Genomic DNA, 20658 nt, shown 5'->3' on the forward strand with positions numbered 1-20658 from the left:
CCGGCAGAGCAGGCTGGGAGCTGACGGACAGCGATCAAACACCCCTACCCCCGCTCTTTTTTTTTTTAATTATTTTTATTTATTTCCCTTTTAATTCTCCCCAATGGGGTTTGATGAATACAGCTCGTTACCCGCCCTGATACCAGGGTAATAATTGTCAGGGGGGGTCTGAGCGCTCCAGGAAAAGAACAGCGGGGGAAGAGGGAGGGATACAACCTCCGTTATCTCCCTGTCGGGAGATTCCCAGCCGGCTCGGGCTCAGGGGACAAGGCGATCGCTTAACAAACCCTCCTCCTCCTCCCTCCTCTCCCTCCACCACTCTCCTTCCTTCCTTCCTCTTCTCCGGCACATTTTCTCCCCCGCGTTCGCCCACGTTTCATTCCTCCTCTTCGAGAGGAATAAGCCGTGCAAACTCAAACTAAAAAGAAAAAAAAAAAAAAAGGAAAGAAAAAAAAAAAAGGAAAGGTGGGTGGGAGGGAGGCAGGAGAAGAATAAAAAAAAAAAAAAGAAAGGGGAGGGAGGAAGAAAAGGACAGAAAGTGTCTGTGCCTGATCGCTGACCATCTGTGCAAAAGGTGATCATTGTTAGGTACTCACATGGCTGGTGGCAGAGCAGCTCTTAGCAATTAATAAGTCTCTCAGCTTGAGCTCTTCTTTCCCCTTTTTGATGGTAGCGCGCTCTGTGTGTCTCTCTCACTCACGCACACACACACACACAAACCCGATCAGATGCTTCAGGACCGGCCACTTTGCGAGGGGAACAACACGGGAGGGTTTGTATTACTCCAGGTTCGTGTGTGTAGCCTATAAATAGCGAACTTTTTGATGGAATCAGCTAACAAATGAGAGGAGAAGGCGTAATTTTGCGCAGGAAGCCCCCCTTTCTCTTTGGAAGATTAAACCCCCCCAGGCAGCAGACAGAGCTAAAGTTGTGGGTGTGTAGAAAGGATTTTCACTTTATTGTGATTGTGCGCGAGATTTTTGTTTGTTTGTTTATTTGGGGGGGGTTGTTTTTGTTCCCCCCTCCCTCCCCTGTCCCCCAACCTATACGTTATATCCTCCCTCCCTGCCTTCCCAGCCAGGGGCAGGAACTGACCCGGATTAGCACCGACTTTAACTCCAAGTTGGAAATACGGTGCGTTTGCAGGGTTGGTTTTTTTTTTTTCTTTTGTGTTTGCTTTTTTGGGTTTGTTTTTTTTTGTTTTTGTTTTTTTGGTGGGGACACACACACTGCACGCGATATCGGGAGTGAAGGAGACGGGCAGGCAGGCTTTCCTGAATGTGCCCTCACTTTGAAAGCGAGTGGGGAATAGAAAGAAAACAGGTTGGAATTATTAGGGGTGCGGGGGTGTTTCCTTTGGTAAGGATGAAGTGTTTGCCCGGGGCTTTGGGTCAGCCACGGAGCGACGGATCCACTCGAGGGAGAGCCCCTAGGAACACTTGGCTGCCGCCGCGGGAGGGAAGCGGTGGCGGGGCCGATCCAACGGCTCGGCCGAGAGACCCCCCCCTCAGTCCGGGGCCGCGGCGCGGTGAGCTCCCGGCTCCAGCGCCCAGCCTATCCTTCCTCGGGCTCCCCTCTGCCCTCCCCATTTATCGTTAACGGGCTGAGCGGTACCGGCGTTTTCGGCCTTCCCTCATCGCGACAGGTACCCGTCTCTGGAGGACATTGATTTGCGGGAAGCTCCAGGCTGGGTCCCTGTCAGCAGAGGAACCGCCGCTGATAAGGATCCTACCGCGGCAACTATGAAGAGGTTCTCCCCCCTGACAGGTACCTGACAGGGCTGGCCGGGGGAGAACTGCTGACCTGTCTAAAGACATATATCTGTGTCTCACGGAATGGCAGGACAGATGGTGCCAGTTCGCGTCGCCGCGACTTTTTCTCGCCGGCGCACACTGAGCGGAGTTGACGAGTGTTTTGTTTGTGCGGCAGGGAGGCAGCGCTGCCCTCAGACACCCCGTGGCACCCGCTTTCTGTGAAATGTCCACTCCCCTAAAGCCGCGAGTGCCGCCGAGAGGAGAACCGGCGGGGGGGGGGGGGGGGCGGCAGCGCTCCCGCCCGCTTCTGCCCCGTCCACGCATACGTGACCTGCCGCAAAAACGGCGAGGAAAGCGGCTTTTAGCACGTTTGCTAAAGCCGATCGCGGCGCCGCGCCCCCCCGCTCCTTCCCCCCAGTTGCCCTTAAAGTGGCCCTGAAGGTGGCCCCGCGCTCGCCCCCGTGTCAGGCAGCGCCCGGCGGGGGCGGGGGGTGGGTGTGTGTGTGTGTGTGTGCGCGCAGGTAGAGGCGCTGCGAGCAGCGTGTGCGCGCCCGGTGCAGCGCAGGCAGCTCCCCACGGGTGGAATCGCCCCCGCCTTCCTATAGCTCTGCCGGGCACGGGCATACAGCGGCCATACGTGCAGCTCTGGCGCGGCGGGGTGCCCCCGCAGCCCCCACCTCCGGAGAGGGCTCCTAGGAGCGGCGGGGGGCGGCCCGAGCCCCCGGCTTCCCCGCGCTTTGTGCCGGGCTCGCTGCAGCCGTTCCTCTGCCCGGCGCCCGGGTCCTCTCAAGTGATTTTCAGCCTGGCGCGCCGGTTTATCCATATACATTTCTAATCTCATGGCTCATAAACTATTAGCAAAGGGATTTCATTATTCACCTTCCGTATCCTACAAAGGAGAGGGGAAAAAAAAAAAAACCAAAAAAACAACAAACCTATATAGAATACAGCCTCCTAGTAACAACGAGACCCGGGGTGGGTTTAAATCACAGCACTTTCCGCCGCCGCGGCGGGGCCGAGCGGAGCGGAGCGGCTGGGTTCGGCTGGGGGCTGGCGGCCGCTGGGCTTCCGCGCCCCTCCGCGGGGTTTCTCCGCCCGGCGCTGGGCTGCGGCCGCTTATTGTCCCGGAGGGACTGAGGAGGTCAGCCTCGTAAGGAGGCAAAGCAACACCGTGGATCGTGTTTTACCGGGCGCGGAGGAAATAATTCCGGAGGAAAGAATAAAAGCTTGGGGATGGAAGGAGGGAGGACGGCGGCCTGACGCGGTCTGTTGTTCGTTTGTTTGTTTGTTTTTTCCCCCGCAATAAACAACATCAGGAGTTGTTCAGTTCTCCGTTGAAATCTGGCCAATGACACCCCGGGGTGTGAAGCACAGGCTCCCCGGTGCCGTGCGGCCGGGGGAACGCACTGCAGCCCCCCAAGGGTCAGAGCCCGGGGACGGCACGACACTCCGCGGGAGGGACCAGCCGGGGGGGGGCGGGGAGGGGAAGGGGGGTTCAGCGGCAGCGAAGTACCGCACCGAGGCCTGCAAAAAGCCAGTGTCAGGCTAACCTGCAGGCAGGCAGGGGCAAACGCACGCCTCAGCAGGGCGACTAGAGAAAGATAGGACCCGATCCAGGCAAAGTTACTGAAAGCCTGGGCTTGAGACAAACAGAAATGCTAATAGGGTGACAGCTAAGTTAGCTCTTCTCTTTTTTCCTTTTTTTTTTTTTTTTCTTTAAGAAATGGAAAGCGAAAAAGTTTAGACCACGAGGTAATTATAAAAACCAATATAGCGAATTTTAGAGAGAGACCCACTTCGCAATTTTACACCGAGGAGCAAAATATTCCGGCGAAGTCTGGGGTCATCACCGACAATGGAGCAATGTTCTCTCCCTGTTTAATATACATGGTGTGGGAAATGAAGGGAAAACCTAGCCAGCACCTGTAGTGCCAAAGGAAAAAAAAAATCAAATTACTACATAATATTTTGGGGCTATTTTGCAGGACACTCTTCAAAAATAGACCCATATTTAATTATATCTCTAATGATTTTCTCTGCGCGACTGCTAGTTAATAGTACGGAGGAAATGGAGTTTCTACTGAGTTTTTACATTCTGCTATCTTAAAAAAAATTCCTTATGTGTTAATCGCGCATCTGGGACTGCAAGCGACTAATCTGGACCAACTTCTAATTAACACGTTGACCTACCGAAGAAGCAAACTCCCTCAAAAAAGACCAAAAAAAGTTATACCTATACATACATTGCCGGATGGCCGTGACTCTGGAAGCCCCGGGGCTCTCCTACCTCCTATTTTTTTTTTTTAGGAGGGAGGTGATCTCCGAAAGGGGCGACGAGATGCGCAAGTAGCGCTGGGGTTAAGCTCCCACCCGCCCCCCGGGGCCGCTGCCGCCCGTGCAGTTCCGCGCAAGTTGCGCGGACGGCGGCGGCACCGGGGAGAGAGAGGGAGGGTGGGTGGCCGCAGCCGCTCTTTTTTTTTCCTTCCCTTCCTTTTAAAATTCCTTTTTTTTTTTTATTAATTTTATGGTTTTTTTTATTCCAGTAAGACTTCAGGTAGTTTAGATGCCCGACTTGCCCACCCCCCGCCCCTGCCCCCCCCAACCCAGGGACTGGAGTATGTTACTGCCAAGTTGTACTTTAACTTCTCCTCAGGTAATAATTAAAGAGCTTCTTTCTAAATCTCTTTGCCCCACAGAAACACAGGGGCTTTCTTTCGCAATAGATTATATTGATCACAGATGCGGGCACGCTCTCCCCAGAGCCACCGCTGGTGGTGCGCAGCAGGTAGAGCTGCCTGTGAGCTGCTCTCCGGTCGGTGCGCTCTGCACACGCTCTCCTGCACCTTCCCCCCTTTGTTTTTTTTTTTTTTTTTTTTTTTTTCTTGAGCTTAAAGGTTTCTTTAGGAATATATTTCTATAAACACTACCAAATCCCCCCCCCCCCAAAGAGGAAGTTCCACATGCAAAAGCGGACTGACAGGTTCTCAGATGCACGCATGCAGGCTTTGGCTCTACCTCCAAATTTTAGCCCATAGTCACGTTGTGGGTGAGTTTAAAATTAAGAGATGTAGAAGGAACAAATTCACTGACATCAGCAGGAGAGTATCACTGTCGATGCGGAAGACCTCCAACTCTTTCTAGCAGTGACACTTTCCAAAGGAAACCTTCAGCCTTGTCCTAACAGCCGTACTGAAAGTTTTAGGGGATTAATTTTCCAGACAAGTGCGGCACACACCTGATATCAAGGGAGGGTCAAGAGCTGGCCAGTTCCAGCTGGTCTCACATTTGATTTACTTCGGGCTGTTAAGATGTATGCTGTGGTGTTTTGATAAGAAATAAGGAGTCAGCAGTTTGAATTGGCAATTCTTTCCTTTTTTTTTTTTTTTTTTCTCTGAAGAGGGCCGCAGTTTAAACTCAGGAATTTGTTATTGCTGGTGGGGTGGTTTTTAGCAGAGGTTCTTGGTCTGCATGGGACTATCTCATCACTTACTGTTAACACTTAATTGTGTTTCTTACTCTCCTAAGTGAGCCAGACAGTGGCTTGAACTTTTTTTATGCAGTTTGTTTGCCTCAGGCCTTTGGCATCTGCACCTTGTGCCTTTGCAGGGGTTCACCCCATCCAGGGTACCTGGAGCAACAGCAAAAGCAGTGGCCATAACCCAACTGGTCACACCAGCAAACTGCTCCATCCCAGCAGAGCCCTACCACAGTTCTCCCACTCACACCTCTCCTTTCTGCAGGGCCTTGTGTCTGAGTTCCATCAGGTCCCTCAGAAATATGTGGGGTTTTTTTTTATACTATACAGATGTGCTCATACAAGCTGCAGGGCTGCTTGTTCTTAGCTGAATTAAACTATTATTTGCAGATCTCTCCTGCACCCGCTGTGCCCTCTCATTCAGCTCCCCCAAAACTTCCAATCAAACAGAGCTAGAAAATACAAAAGCGATGCTATTCCTGATGTGAGGGTCTCTGTAGCGTAAAGAAAACCAGCAGTACTCTAGACCAGAGGGCCATCACACAAATAACAACCTTTGGAGGTGGCAGCAATGGTTGCAAAAATGAGAGACTAAGAATCAGATCAGGATTTTTGGATTCTATCCCTGATTTTTTCTCCTTTTCTCCTTTCCTCCTACTTTAGTTTCTCTGCCTCTAAAATAGGAAAGTGATAGCCACTGACCCTATTGCTTTTCCATGAGGCAGCTGATGTCTGAAAAAAATCCAGAAATTCTCAGCAGACACAATCTGTGACAATATTCTAAGGTGGACATGCTGCCATTTCTTGTATTGGGGTTGGCAAACGTTTCTCAGCAGAGACCATATTTTCTCTTGCATGTAGCTTTAGAAAAAACATCATCACTTTGGCTGAAAACTGATATGCTGACTGTCTGTACCGGGCAGATTATTTTGAAAATACCTGCCAAAACAATTTGTCCATTTCCAAGAGCAAGGTTATGGAAAAATAAACAGTTTTTCTCATACTAAAAAAATGGAAACATTTCCTTTGAAATGCTCTGCTGCCCTCAGGCTTTGAAGCACAGTCTCAAAATGTGACCTTTTTTAATTTAAAAAGTGCTTTTCCCTCTCTGGAAATTTATCCAAACATGGCTAACTTGTAAGTATTAGAAATTTTGTGATGAACACACTCTTGGTAATGATTTCTTTTATTCTAGCAGGAAAAAGGAATCGCTGAAGATTGGCCCTCGCTGCAAACAGAAGCTTAAGGATACAGTGGTGAGGCTAGATTTCCCCTTTAATCCCCACCTCCAAATTTCCCCCATGAGCCTGAGCTTTGGCGCGGGATCTGAGAGGTAGGAATCCTATCTCTTCTAAGCTCCGAATGATTTGAAGGTTGTGTCAAGAAGAAAGGTCTCCGCATGAATATGACAGGGAAGAAAAAAAATAAAAAAAAAAATCCAGCCTGTGACAGAGCAGGCGACAGAAGCAGCCAAGCAGTCCAAGGAGAAAAACTGGGACCGGTGTTTGGAGGCATGAGCCTGGGACTGATTAGGTAAGGAGACACAGAGGTTGTGCAGAGAAAGCAGAGAGAAACCGTTCAGTTGAGGAGCCTGGAGGGCTGAAAAGGGACTAGCAGGGCAAGGATAGGAAAACCGACTAACGTTGTCAGCCAAGAGCAAGGATATGTAATTGCAGGATGTCCAGAGTAGCTGGGCTGATTTTAATTTGAAACATGGTAGAAATTCTGAAAGTCGAAGTGTTTTATTTCAGTATTTTTAACTGATGCAGTCCAGCTGCATCATTATTGGTTTTTATTTGGAATAGAATCTGCTTTCTAATGCTAAAAAAGAATTCAATGACCTTCAAGAGAAGTATTTCAGAGCTGATCCAAAACATTTTTTTTAATGATTTTTTTTTTGGCGTGTCACCACTGAACTAAGGAAACGTGTTATATATTCAGCACTAGCTGCAACATCAGGCACTGGGATGTTAAGGAAATGACTAACCTGAGGGTTTCAGAGTACCTCAATTCAGTCTCTGGACATTATGATATAAAACCACACAGAGTTTATTCCACAAATTTCCTGAAGCAGAAACAAAACCCTGCAAGGTATGCTCCCTCTAGGGACATATCAGAACTTTGTAGGTTTTTTTTCACTAGCTTCCTGTCTAATTTCTCACAGAATTGGGTACAGTTTAGGTACTAGGTAGAGAATTACAAGAAGAGAAAGCAGGGCTTTGTGGCAAGGCGACAGCTGAATTTTGCCTGCTGAGTTTGTGTCCATTCCCCTTTCACCTCAAAGCTTCTACAATGTGGGGAAAGTTGCCTCAAGAGGTAATGATTAACTGAAATTTTCATATTATGAGGGCCCATCTTGATATTTTAGGGTCTGTAGGCTGAAGTGAATCACTCACTATCTCAGCTAAAATCCATGGGAATGTGCATTGACTACACCAAACGATGTAGAATGCCACATGAGTTGAAAAATCAAGTAGTCATTGTCTCTAATTGGATACCCAAAATTAGCAGGCATTATTTACTCAAATCTCGTTTGTTTGGAATGCAGATTTATTGAAAAAGGTAGGATGATCTAATTCCTTCAAGTTCAGGTTGTAAAAGATGTTTGATAAGCACCCAGATACTATTGCATGGTGGGGAGAGGAACAGGAGAAAAACAGCAGGGTTGGGCTCACATTAGGATTTAAGTTGTGTGCCCCAAATAAAACCTCCAGAGTCCCATATAGGTAAGTGGAAACTAACTCCTGAAGAAAGCTTTGCCCACATATTACTACGAATGCCAAAGGGGTACTTGTGAAGAAGATCAAGGAGAAAAGTCCCATTGCCCTGTCAAATTGTATTCGTACAGCATTGCACTAAGAATGGATGAAATAAAAGCTTTGTAAAGTTACTCATGAAAAGGGGGGAAGGAGAGGAGGAAAAAAGGAAAGGAACAAGCCCAGGCTATCAGAGAACACGGAAATAAGGTGGTGCCCCAGAAGAGACCAAAGTACATATCTCTCCTGGTGAAAGCACTTGGTATCTGGGACACTTCTGTTTCATGCGTGCACCACGGCAACTTGCTGTTTGGTTACTCCACAGCCTCTTTTCCTTTTTTCTTTTTTTTTTTTTTTTTGTTTTTGTTTTTGTTTTTAAAGTCCTCCCAGTTGCTTCAGAACTAACATTTTTCTATTACATAGTCTGAATTTTGAGGAAAACAATTTTTCCTGGAAAATTCTTGGTCACATAATCATAGAATCATTTAGACTGGAAAAGACCTTTAATATCATTGAGTCCAACAATTAACCTAACACTGCCAAGTCCACTACTAAGTGCCCTAAGTGACGTCTATATGTCTTTAAAATACCTCCAGGGATGGTGACTTCCCCGCTTCCCTGGGCAGCCTGTTCCAATGTCTGATAACCCTTTCAGTGAAGAAATTCTTCCTAATGTCCAAATTAAATCTCCCCTGATTCAACTTGAGGCTGTTTCCTCTTGTCCTATCAGTTGCTAGTTGGAAAAGAGACTGACATCCACCTCGCTACAACCTCCTTTCAGGTCATCTCCAAGTATGTGATAGTATAATTAAAAGCTGTATGATAAAGCCTCTGCACAAGAGATTGGTACTGAGCAGTGTGAATAGGTCCCATTCTGTCACTTCCTACTGCTTCCTACTGGCTTTAAAAGTTTATAGAGTCTGTAATGCTCTTTTAATTTGAGTGTGTGCGTCCGTGTATGTGTAAAATATTATATGGCTATGCAAGATTTATCCCTTACCTAATTTGTTGCCGTTCTTTTTAATTTCAATTAAAATATAGGTTTTTGCATCAGTTCCTTGATTTTTCATTCCTTATTGGTTTTCATTCCTTGATTTTTCATTTCTTTCAACCTCACTGCAAATTTAGGGGTATTAGTGATCTCTCATTTATTTGAAAAAAATGTTTGGTGTTTTTTTTTATTATTTTTAGGGAGTTGAGTGTTTATGAAATACAGCGGGTTTGTTGATAGCTTTTAGACAGTGTTTCAGCTCATCTGCTGATCAGGTACAACACGTGTAACACCTCTGTCCTACCAAAGTTAAGAATAATAGCAAAATGGTGACTGAACTGGAAAGTTCAAGTACCGTCAGACTTTTTTTCTCAATTAGGACATATTAAATTGCTTATTTATTTGCTAACACTGGTACCTATCCATTGGAAACTGGACTAAAATCTTCAAATGATTTTAAGTGGGTGGATTTAACATTAACACGTGCTCTCTACGGGGCTGGATTTGAACAAATGACAGGAAAAAAAATACTCTTTAACATTTAAAATTCCCTCTTCTGTTTTATAACACAGAGGAGCTCCAGAATCACTCTCCCTTTTAGTCATAGAGATAGGAAGTGCCATCACCAAGCATGTAGTCCTGACCTCAGTTGGAGCATCCTTGGCCTGGAGTCAAGCAGTTGCTGTACTCACTGAAACAGCCAAATTAACTGTCTGCTTAACCATGGATTAAAATTCATCCACTGATCCAAGACAGTAAGTGAGACAATAATTTGCTACTTAACTTTGCTTCACAGCAGATCCTCATTCAGAATAAACCTGCAGTTTAGCATCAGTTTTTACGCCCAGAAATAACTACAGTGAGATTGTAAAACTGTACCTGTAACAACTAGAACAAATGGGACAAATAAATGCAAATGTAAAGAGAGAAAACTGATCCAGTTTTTAGTAACACAGAGACTGTATGAGGGCAAATTATAAAGATAGCTTCAGGAGTCCTGATGCAATCAGCAGTCACCATTATTTTAAGTAGTAACTCTTAACAAATAAAGTGCCATTTCCTCTGAGCAAGGACCTTTTCAGCATCGCTTTTACCACCACAGTCTTAACTCTTTGCTTCTCTAAAAAACCAAAGGCTTGATTGAAACGTTATAGAGTCAATTGCTTAATGCTGTCTAGAGACCTCAAATATGTGAAGCACCCAGTGCATAAAAGACAGCTTATTTCAAAAGCAAGCATAACAAAACTGACCTGCTAGAGAAGAGAGCCTCTGTCTTTTTCCCACTGGTATTAGGTGCTACACTTGGATTTAGTAACAAAGCAACGTATGCTTCCAAGGCCATCATTTTTATACCAATATGCAAGACAGAACAGCGAATATAATCTCAATTATGCAATGCAAGGGTGGCCATCTGGCTGCTCAGGAACTGATTTTGACCCAGATAACAGCAAACGTTTTTGTATCAGAGACAAAAGTTTTAGGTGTGACATCCACATCTCAGTTGAGCAACAGCAATAAAACCAAAACAAACAATTTCAAGACGTAGTACAAAAGTCATGTTGATGGAAAACAGTATATTCACTGCTGTATTTATATACCCTACATTATCAGCTTCTTTGCAGAGCTAGATTCCTCTCACCATAGCCAATAATAATAGAACAGAAAAAAATAACCCACTTTTCTCAGTGTATCTGACCAAGTCAAATATCTAGTATTCATGTCAATAAAGCTTTACTATTGCTTGTGATGATAATCCTATATTATCCCACCCCTGAGGTGACTGTATCTCAATCATGAATGAATAGATCACTATATAAAAGTATGTACCTACTTTGATTTACAGTAATCTGACTATATCTCTATGTATCTCAGAAGGCTCCAAAACAACAGTAGGCATCACAATAAATCATTTGAGTATAAGGTTAACAACTCATTGCAATAGCATTGCAATATTTCATAGGTACCTGTTCAAAGGCAAAGGTTTTATTCATAAATACTCTGATGATATAACTGACTTGGACACTTCTAACATAAATTTAGAGAGTAAATAAAAAAGGAGTAAAATAAAAGTTTATTCTAATTTTCTGGGTATGAGGATGCCTCTTCCTACTAGCAGTGGCTGGTCCATCTTTGTCACACTCATTATTCAAAAACTCCCCACTCACTCACCCGAATCACCAATAGATAGAAGGTGAAAGGCAGAGTTGTCTGGGGAAGTAAATTTAAGAGGATGAAGATATTCTGGACCTGCTGTGTGGCCTCAGTAGTTCACTCTTGGGAAAGGTTTGTAAAGGCACAAACAGAAGTCAGGCATCCAGTCTAACTTTGTCAGCCTCCCTAAAGGAAGATGAGTGCCTGTCTCTCATTGAGTTCAACTTGTTAAGAAGAGCTACAGTGTTTAACCAACCTTCATTGTTTTGGGTTTTTTTCCCCAGTATTTTTTTTTTGGTCTCCACATTTACGTGAACGAGGAGCATATACAGGTTTAGTTGGGACATTTGGCAGAGAAGTGGTAAGCGCTTGACATCTGGCAGATATAATTTGTGACTCTAACTGAGTTTGCAGGTTAATTTAGCTCTCCCTTCAAAAAAACAGAGGAATTTTTAAACTATGTATCCATGATAAAATGTTTTGACAATAATTAAAGTGAAAACTCTGTATATTTGAACTTTCACTAATGAATGGAAACTACTGTAAAAGCAGACCTTGCATTCTTTCATTGCAACAACCATTCTAACGTTCTGTCCTATATAGAATATATGGGTGAGGACAACAGTGTGTAGAAAGCTCAGTAAGCCTCCATCTTCTGCATGGACAACATAAGCAATGATGGTGAAGAAAGTAAAGGGTGTGGAATTGCACAGCGGGGGCTGATGCTGAAGATTAAACATGCTGATAATTAACGGTGCTGATATGAAATAAAAAAAGAAATTACTTCCTACCCATCATACAAATCCTCAACACTATCCTATTTTAATGATTTTATAACTGTTATCTACACCTGAAAAGTATGGGTTTTTTTAGTAACTACACATTTCTTTCAATACACTTTCCTAATAAATCAACACACCTTGAGTATTTGTTTCATCAAAATGCAGGTGAGCTTTTCCTAAATACTCAGAATTGTAGAGTTAATGCTAGAGTTTTAATTTAAAAAGCTGAGGAAGAGCATTACAAAAAAATGAAATCTAAAATTAATTAAACTCTTGTTTTGTTTAGTGGAAGAATAAAGGTCTATAGTGTACATATTTAATTAAAGTCATAAAAGTACCAACATTCTTAAATGTACTAATATTTTTAAATGTGACTGAATCAAGTAATGGACTGGAACATAGCGTATTACCAGTAATGCTGTATTCAGAATCTGTTTGAAGATAAGCAGATGGGTAATTTTAAAGTTAGAAAAATAGATTTTTAGCCCAATAAATTTACCTCCCAGGGCTTCTTTTTTACTGTTTGGCAGTATGCTATTGTGGTGGTAGAGCTACACCTATTAATCTGAAAGTGCAATTGGATTGTCTCTTTGGGAATAATTTTTCTTGCCTGTATATTTATACATTCCCCACCCTTGACTTAGAAACTCTCATTTGTCTTGAAACTTGTCTACTCTTTCTTCAGACTAGACTCTATTGGCAATTGCTCAGACATATCAGTGCCATAGACAAAAAGAGATTCACAGAATCACAGAACGATATGGGGTTGGAAGGGACCTCTGGAGATCATCTAGTCCAACCCCACTGTCAAAGCAGGTCCACCTAGAGCAGGTTGCACAGGAACGTGTCCAGGCGGGTTTTTAATGTCTCCAGAGATGGGGACTCCACTGCCTCTCTGGGCAGCCTATTCCAGTCCTCTGCCATCCTCAAAGTAAAGAAGTTCCTTCTCATGTTTAGATGGAACTTCTTACATTCATTCAGACTTTTGCTACTGTACTTGGCTACTCCTGAAGAGATGTTATGATCTGCAAGCTCTGCAGGTGGCCAGGCTGTCAGGGCTGACTTCCCTACACCCCTCTATAGCTAGAGAGTTGTCTTCTCCTAAAGGCAACTTGAGGCAAGACTCTTGTCTTAGATGACCTGACTTATGTTTTGGGGCAACCCCTTTACTTGCAGCTGCTGCATCCTTGCACATACTTCTGAGGCACTGACTGTACCATCTATTTAAAGAGGAAATTTTAAAAATGGGAACCACTCGATTGCTGGACAAGTGTTCTCTATGCTTCAGGCATCACTATCCAAAATAAACCAAAGCTGGCTGCATGAGTGTTCTTTCACAAAACAGCAGAACATTTCCCCAGCCCAAAAGAAAACTCTTCTTGCTGACCAGGACATAGCATGCTGGATCGTACCAATGGTCCACCTGCACCAGGTGCCACCTCCTGCGCTAGCCAGAATCAGACATATCCAGAAAAAATGTTGGAACTACACCATAATCAAGTGGAAATTACATCCTGGAGGACTTACTCTGGTTTCTAAGAGTCCAGCAGTGACTCTTGCTTCAGTCAGGGGAAAAATCAATTGACTTTTTCTTACTGTTGGATCAGAACTGATATATTAATATGAAGGTAGGCAGAAAAGGGCATTTATAGTGTCAACGTTGATTTCAAAGAAGTCAAAACTTTAAAGGCTGTGTGAGCAGAATGGCAGGTTTCTCTTTCAGTTCATTTGTTCTTCCTTACTAAAAAACAATTTTCTGTAGCAGCAATCAACAACAATTTTACATTCAGGTGAATTTTACATTCACCTAAAACAAATGCATTTGAGGAGAATAGATGATGGAATTGTGTTAGCTTTAATGCAAAAAATTTTGTTTCTGAAGTCTTTATCATGCTATTCTGCAAAGAAATTAAGAAGATTATATGATTAGCAGGTAGGAAAAATATCTGTGGAAATGCTAGTTACTATAACTGTTTGATGAACATGATACTTATGGAATAGATAAGGAGCTTTCTGATCTGGCACTTAAAGATTTACAACTTGGAAACACTTGGGGAGTACCATTGATTTAATTGAATCTTGAATGTTGACACAACAAACCAGTACTAAAAACTCTAAAAGTTCTGCTTGTTGATAGACATTTGATGCTGCTTGCTTTGGGCCCACAGTTAATTTTTAACGTTGTGGGGACAAGCCAGTGACCCTGTGTTCTTGCTCAGGAATGTCTGACCATTCACCGTCTCCCAGTTTCCACTGAACACTCACTATATTGGAATATTTTGGTGTTTAAAGATGCACCGAGTTCAAACTTTTCTGTGTTGCTATCATCTTTTCATCATACATTAATTTCTGTGGAATATTGTTGCTTTGGAGCAAAGATGTATTGAGCCATGAGAAAAGTTTGTAAAAGCTAAGGACCACTCAAAGAGGAATTAAATGGATTTCAGTTATAATTTCTTATTAGGTTTAAGAAACTGCTTTAATGAAATCAAGACAGAGCACTTTGAATGCAGTAAAATTATGACTTCAGCTTACAATAACAACAGTAGAAAGATAAAATAACTAAATTAGGACATTGTAGAAATATGATTAAGACCTGTGTAACTAGTAATACAATTGAAAAGAGAGACATACTTATTCTGAATTTAATTTATTTGTGGCTAGCAAGTTATAATTAAAACAAATCCTATTCCCTGCATATTTACAACTTTATCATACAAAGACCATAAAGTGGAATTATACCGGGTGATTTATTTTGTGGCTGTTTCTTTCTGCTTTTGTGTACATATCTAAATCATGAAGAGAAAATGAGAACACTAGCAAAATCCAAATAGTTTATTTAAAACAAAAAGTGTAATTGTTCAGAAATAGACTATTGACTTTCACTGGGTTGAACAGCTCATGTACTGATTAGGCCTGAAGCTATAATTGTTCTTGTCACCCAAACTCCGCTAAGTCAATATCTTTTTATCATATACATTTTTAATCACATATTAATAAACAAGAAGGTGTGCTTTATTGATGGCTGGATTAGTTTATTGACCAACTCAACAACTCTATATATGGTTTGTGAACATAGAAACAAGGTCAATGTGTAAAGATGAGGAACAGTACATTCACCATCTCTAATATACTTCATTCTGGTGGTCTATTTCCTGTCTTAGAAGTGCTGCAATCCATAAAGGGTGTGCAATTTTTTTTAGAAATTGTTTCATATTTGAAACAATCTCGCTGTTCAAGCACGTGTTGGGTTGAGTTTCAAGGAAACATAGACTTCTATAAGCTCCTCTAATATAATTTTTTCATCTTGACACCAAACTGCCTTATATTTTAAACCTTTGGGAATTCAAGTTTTCATGTATTTGTACATTCTTACCAAGTATTCTTCAGTTACTTATATTTTGGTAAATATTTGGGCTTTTCAGATTCTCCTTACAGCTAACTTTCTTCATGCTTCTAATCAGTTGTTTTCATTTTCCTCTGTGAATTGTTATCATGAGCACTCCCATTGAGTAATTCAAGCTTAGAAAGCAACTGAATAAAATTAACAATTAAAACAATACTAGAACATGGCAATACCTGTGTGCACTCTTTCCTATCAGACAAAACCTGTGCAGAGGAACTCCCATTCCCCCATCCTTAAATTATTGCTTTTATTTTTCAAAGGGATGGAAAGTAGAATAGAAATAGATCTTTTCATCAGCATCTCCATTTTTACAAAACACTATTTTGCAATAGAAAAGTATTCAATTGAAAAATACGTTGATGACCCTGCCTGTCAGGCACTTATATGATCACCTGAAAACAAAAGTCATGTGGAAAAACAGCTGACTGCCAGCATGCACAGAGGTGCACATCAGCCAGAAACAAAGACATAGTATGTTTGCAACCCGAAGTCTGTAGCCTCTAAACCCCTCCAAATGCTTTTCTTCTTACAGTATGAGCTTAAAATAGGTCAAAATGAGCAATCACTACAGTATCATGTGTCAGTATCTCTGATTTTACCAATGCCTCATGACTGAATCATTTAGGCAATGAGACATAAAAAAAAATAAAAATCTGGCTTGACTGTACCTAAAATCATATGCAGAGGCGCTATTGCTTTGCTTTCTCACTGTGCAGTTCTTCAGATGCCTCCCAAATAAGCTCTTTTCTCTCTTACGGATTACTGCTCACGGTAAAAAGAGGCTGTCTGAAGAGGTCTCTGTGTTTCTTTTTCCCCACCCGAGAGCTGCGTTTTGCCTTTGTCTCCCAAGAACAGTATTATCAGCTTCATTCTCCAAACAGATTCATTCATTTATTATCAGACTACATTTCTACTTTTTCTAGGTCTTTTTATGCTACTGGTTGGATTTATACTGTTTTTTTAGGAAGAGGAAAAAAAATCTCAGTATAATCCACTAGTTTTTCTGTGTCTTTGACTCTGGAGTTTAAAAGATGTACCAATTTTGTTCTTTTTTTTTTTTGTCAGTGTTATTCTACAGTCCTCAGGCTGCTGGTCAAAGGAAACACTTAAGGGTTGTATATACTAAGGAATAAAATTTAGCGTAACGATGAAGTTGTTAGTGTAAAGCGTTATTAAACATCAACCAATAGCCCCCCGAAACTTCTTAATGGGGAAGTTTGAGAAAGCAAGTGTAGAAGAGAGGATTCTTCACTCCATGAATAACCTGGAAATACTGCAAAAGGGGAACTGCTGAGACAAAAGCAGAGGGTCAAGCTGAACTGCACATTACAAGATCTTCTGAGGAAACAAAAGCTGATACAGAAACACAGCCAAACCAAGTGCAGACTGAAATCCTGCAGATGACTAACATACTGGCAAAACCATTCATATTCACATAAGTATGATCTCTGTAAAAGCGCCAAGTACACCAAGATGTTGTGTAGAAGTTCTGGTCATGTAAGGTAAAGCTTCCCAGAGGCACCTTTTAATTGGTCTAATTTTCCCTGCCAAACATCATCAAAGTTTTAGATGTTCAGGCCAGGTCTTGTCACTTGACTATTTCATCACTTTTTGGATTACCTACTCCCAGCATAAACATTCTCAAAAATATTTGCTGCCTGTATGTTTCTCTCCCTTTCACATGCACACCTCCCTCCCTAAGAGTCTTACTGAAACCTTAAAAAGTAGAGAAAGGAAAATTATGGAGCATGAACTACTATTCAACCCCACAAGGTAAACAGCTGTCCAGATACTTTCTAATTTCAAGGGCAGGCACAGGAAATCTCAGCACTTTAGGAACACAGTCCCCTCTACTTCTACTTAATTTCTGGCCTTTCTGAGGAAAAAACAAAACAAAACACAAGAAAAAAAAGCAACTATGTAAGCTGTAGATTCATATGCTACTCCTTACGTAGATGTGTAAGAAGTATCTGGAGTTAGGTAAGCAAAGGCATTTCTGGGAAAGTTATTATTAAAGGGAAGGCAACTGCTAGAGCCAGTTTATGAAATGATTGAAATGAGTACTATGTACAATGAATAGGTTGATTTCCATAACTAGGAACACACCAAATCATGCCAGCGTGGGCTGACTCACCACAAATGGGTGGGTTTGACTCTTGGCTCTGACATTGACTTACTGCATGACCTTAGGCAAATCCCTAAACGTTTGTTTTTACTTCTCCATTTATATGATTTGGATAATACTTACATACCTGAAGGGGATATTTTAAGATACAATATGTTTAAGATACTACAAAGATTTTAAATGCTGTAACATAGCTAAGCCTCATTAACACCGTCAGGCTTAAATAAACACAGGGATGATTTAGGTAATGCGGTACATGTTCCTGGAACTGGGGAACTTCTCTGAACAAAGAGCAAAATCTTCAAAGAGCCAGAGGAAAGGGAAGGTACAACCCATTGTAAAGCTGAAGTACTTTGCAAGGATGGGTGAATTTGTAGGGGAAGAAGAACAAGTTTGTTTAATAGGGTAGAGTTCAGTCTTCATTAATTATTTAAGTGGGTGGGTAGAGCTGAAAAGCAACACGTGCTCAGGAGTGAGTGAAAACAAAAACTGTAGGCATCAGTTACTCACCTGTGTTGAAGCTAGGGAAGACTTTGCCAAGGTGAGACCTCAGGGCTTGTTCTATTTCCTACAAAATGCGAAAACATGAGTGTCAAAAGAGATCCTCTTCATTCGGACCTTCCTTTCCTGCCAGTAAGAGAAGACAGCCTTCTCCTAAAGAGCATGAGGTGCTCTGAGGGCTCCCCAGGCCTTGATCACACAAAAAGGAGGATGCTTATCCTGCTGAACTTTCCGGCAGGGGAGAAGAAGTCCTGGCATTTCAAGAGGTGGGTTGGAAACCGCTGTGAAAGGGAAGGGCCCCAGTAAAGTCTCTGGGTAGAGAGCTCATCGTATGTTGACTACATTGAACTCATCTGCAGGAAGGCCAGAAGTGCTGGACACTGTGCACCTGCCACAAATGTCCTTAAACCCTACTTACACCAGAAAGAACGCATTTGTGAGCTAACCCAGAGAGAGGCAAATCCAATACACAGCATATCACATAACATAAACCAGCAGCATTAACACTTCTGAAGTTTTCTTCCTCTTTTTTTTTTTGGCCTTCTCTAATGTATTTTTCCACACTTGAGGCCTTAGTGAAAAAACACGCTCTTAAAACAAGAGTGAGGCGAAGTCTGGCAGCACAGAGAGTGGTATAACAGGATATGAAATCAGGTTAGCTGCTCTAGAAGTAGGAGGGAGAGACTGGAACTGAATGAGGAAGAGGAGGAGAAGCTGAAGTGGGTGTTCTTGAAGTAAGGCAGATGCAGCCAGAGGGTGGAAATAGAGGGACTTCTCTTGAGCAGTGGCACGGAGTGGGTGAAACAACAGCAGTCAGGTTTCAAGTATCAAGATATGAGGATTGGGACAATTAATGCTGAGATGTATTTATTTTTGCTAGATGTACTTCTTCTAGCATTGTAGCAAACCTGAGAAAACAAGTTGAGTGGCCTAGCTTTGATTTGGTTGTCATCCAGACAGGACCTCCAACTTCGGGGATAACTTGAGTCCTTCTTACTGGGTTGACAGGAAAGGACTAATAGTCTGCCCTGTCTCCAGACCAGCTTTACCATCGTCCTGTTCTGAATGCCCATTCCTAGTTGGGAAACGTTGCTCTGTCCTGCAGCTTGTATCGCCCAGGTTAGTCCCACAGAAAGGGGTCCTTACTGTCATCTCTGAGACCACTGAGGGAAGCGAGCATAAGCACAGTAGGTGGAGAAATCTGTGAGACTTGCCTCCAAAGAGCACTTCTGCTCCTGAGCAAGGCGCTCCCACCAACACATTCAAGAATATAGTATGTACGAATAAGGTAGGCTGGACTTCTCTTACATCCCACAGAGACATCAAGGTAACTTTTAAGTTGCTAGCACAGACTACTCCTTGGCAGATGTTACCGAATGGGGCAATTTGTGCACTTCACACATTACATCTATTTATGTCTTATTTACTGCTTATGATGACCCTAAAGGTGGGCACTGAACCTAGAACACAGTTTGAGACACTAATGCAGTGATGACTCTAAAACTGTTTCCCATACCAGAGATGAGTTTACAAGCTAAAAGTACTTTTGTTAAGTTCTTCATTCACACACATCATTTGAGAGACGCAAAATCAAATTCATATTAAACTAACAAAGCTGATACATTTTTACTACATCTACAGACCACAGAACACTTTGCTTTCAAGAAAAGTTGAATAAATCACAGAGCTTTCTTAAGGAGACTTCTCCCCTTGTCTTCAGAAAGTCCTTAATGTGACATCTGTCCCTGCACTGTCACCTCTTTTAAAACTAACAAATGCATGACATATAATACAAGATTTATAAATTAAAGAAACCCACCCCTTTTAAGTAATATTCTTTAAATCTCAGTTTCTGACAGTCCTCCTATTTGCTCAGTAACTGTAATAGGCGTATTTTTCAGAAAATAGTGAATAAAAACTGACAAGCTATCGGGGGAATCTGAATGCATAATTGATGGGGGCATAAATTAATATGATTAGGCCTTTATTGGGTGCCACTGCTGCCAAACCTACAAAAGGGGCACGGAATAAAACATGGCTATATTCTCAGGGCTGATAGACATCAATATGTAATGCATATTATCTCAAGCCTTCTCATGTAGTCTGCTTATGACAGCACTCAACCTAATTGAAATTTTTATCTTTCTGTTGCATACAGACAGTTTTGACTAGCTGCTTCTAGGGAAAAGAGAGAAATCCAAATGACCCAAATGAAGGTTTCTCTGTAGAGGTATATACCCTTCTTGCAAATCACTTTAAAATGGCTTTCTGGTTTTATAAAGCTGTCTTCAGAAAGCTGCATTAAAGAAACTCAGGACTTGGTTTGACTCTCTACCTTTTAACTAAGCTTAACAGTACATTTTCCCAAAAGAAAGAAAAGAATCAAAAGATTTCTTCGTAAAAATCAATATATTGTATGCTTACTTCAACTGAGACTTCATTTTGCTACAGTTCTTCATGCTGCATATACGCAGCTTAGGAGGAAATCTTTTTTCTATTTATTATAAAATTTTTTACACTATCTCCCTTCAGACTTGTGAAGAAAAAGTTAAATATTAAGAGTGTTTTCTTGAACTGACGTCCCCCAATCCCTCAAAAAAAATGTTGGTCAGGTGATAAAGTTTCATTTAGTTAATTCTAAATTAGTTTTAAACTTTTTCTTCCTTTTTCAGTTCTTTTTAACTATGAATTCATACACTGTGAAATGAAAAGCCACA

The sequence above is a fragment of the Numenius arquata genome, chromosome 2, assembly GCF_964106895.1.
Source record: "Numenius arquata chromosome 2, bNumArq3.hap1.1, whole genome shotgun sequence".
NCBI lineage: Eukaryota > Metazoa > Chordata > Aves > Charadriiformes > Scolopacidae > Numenius > Numenius arquata.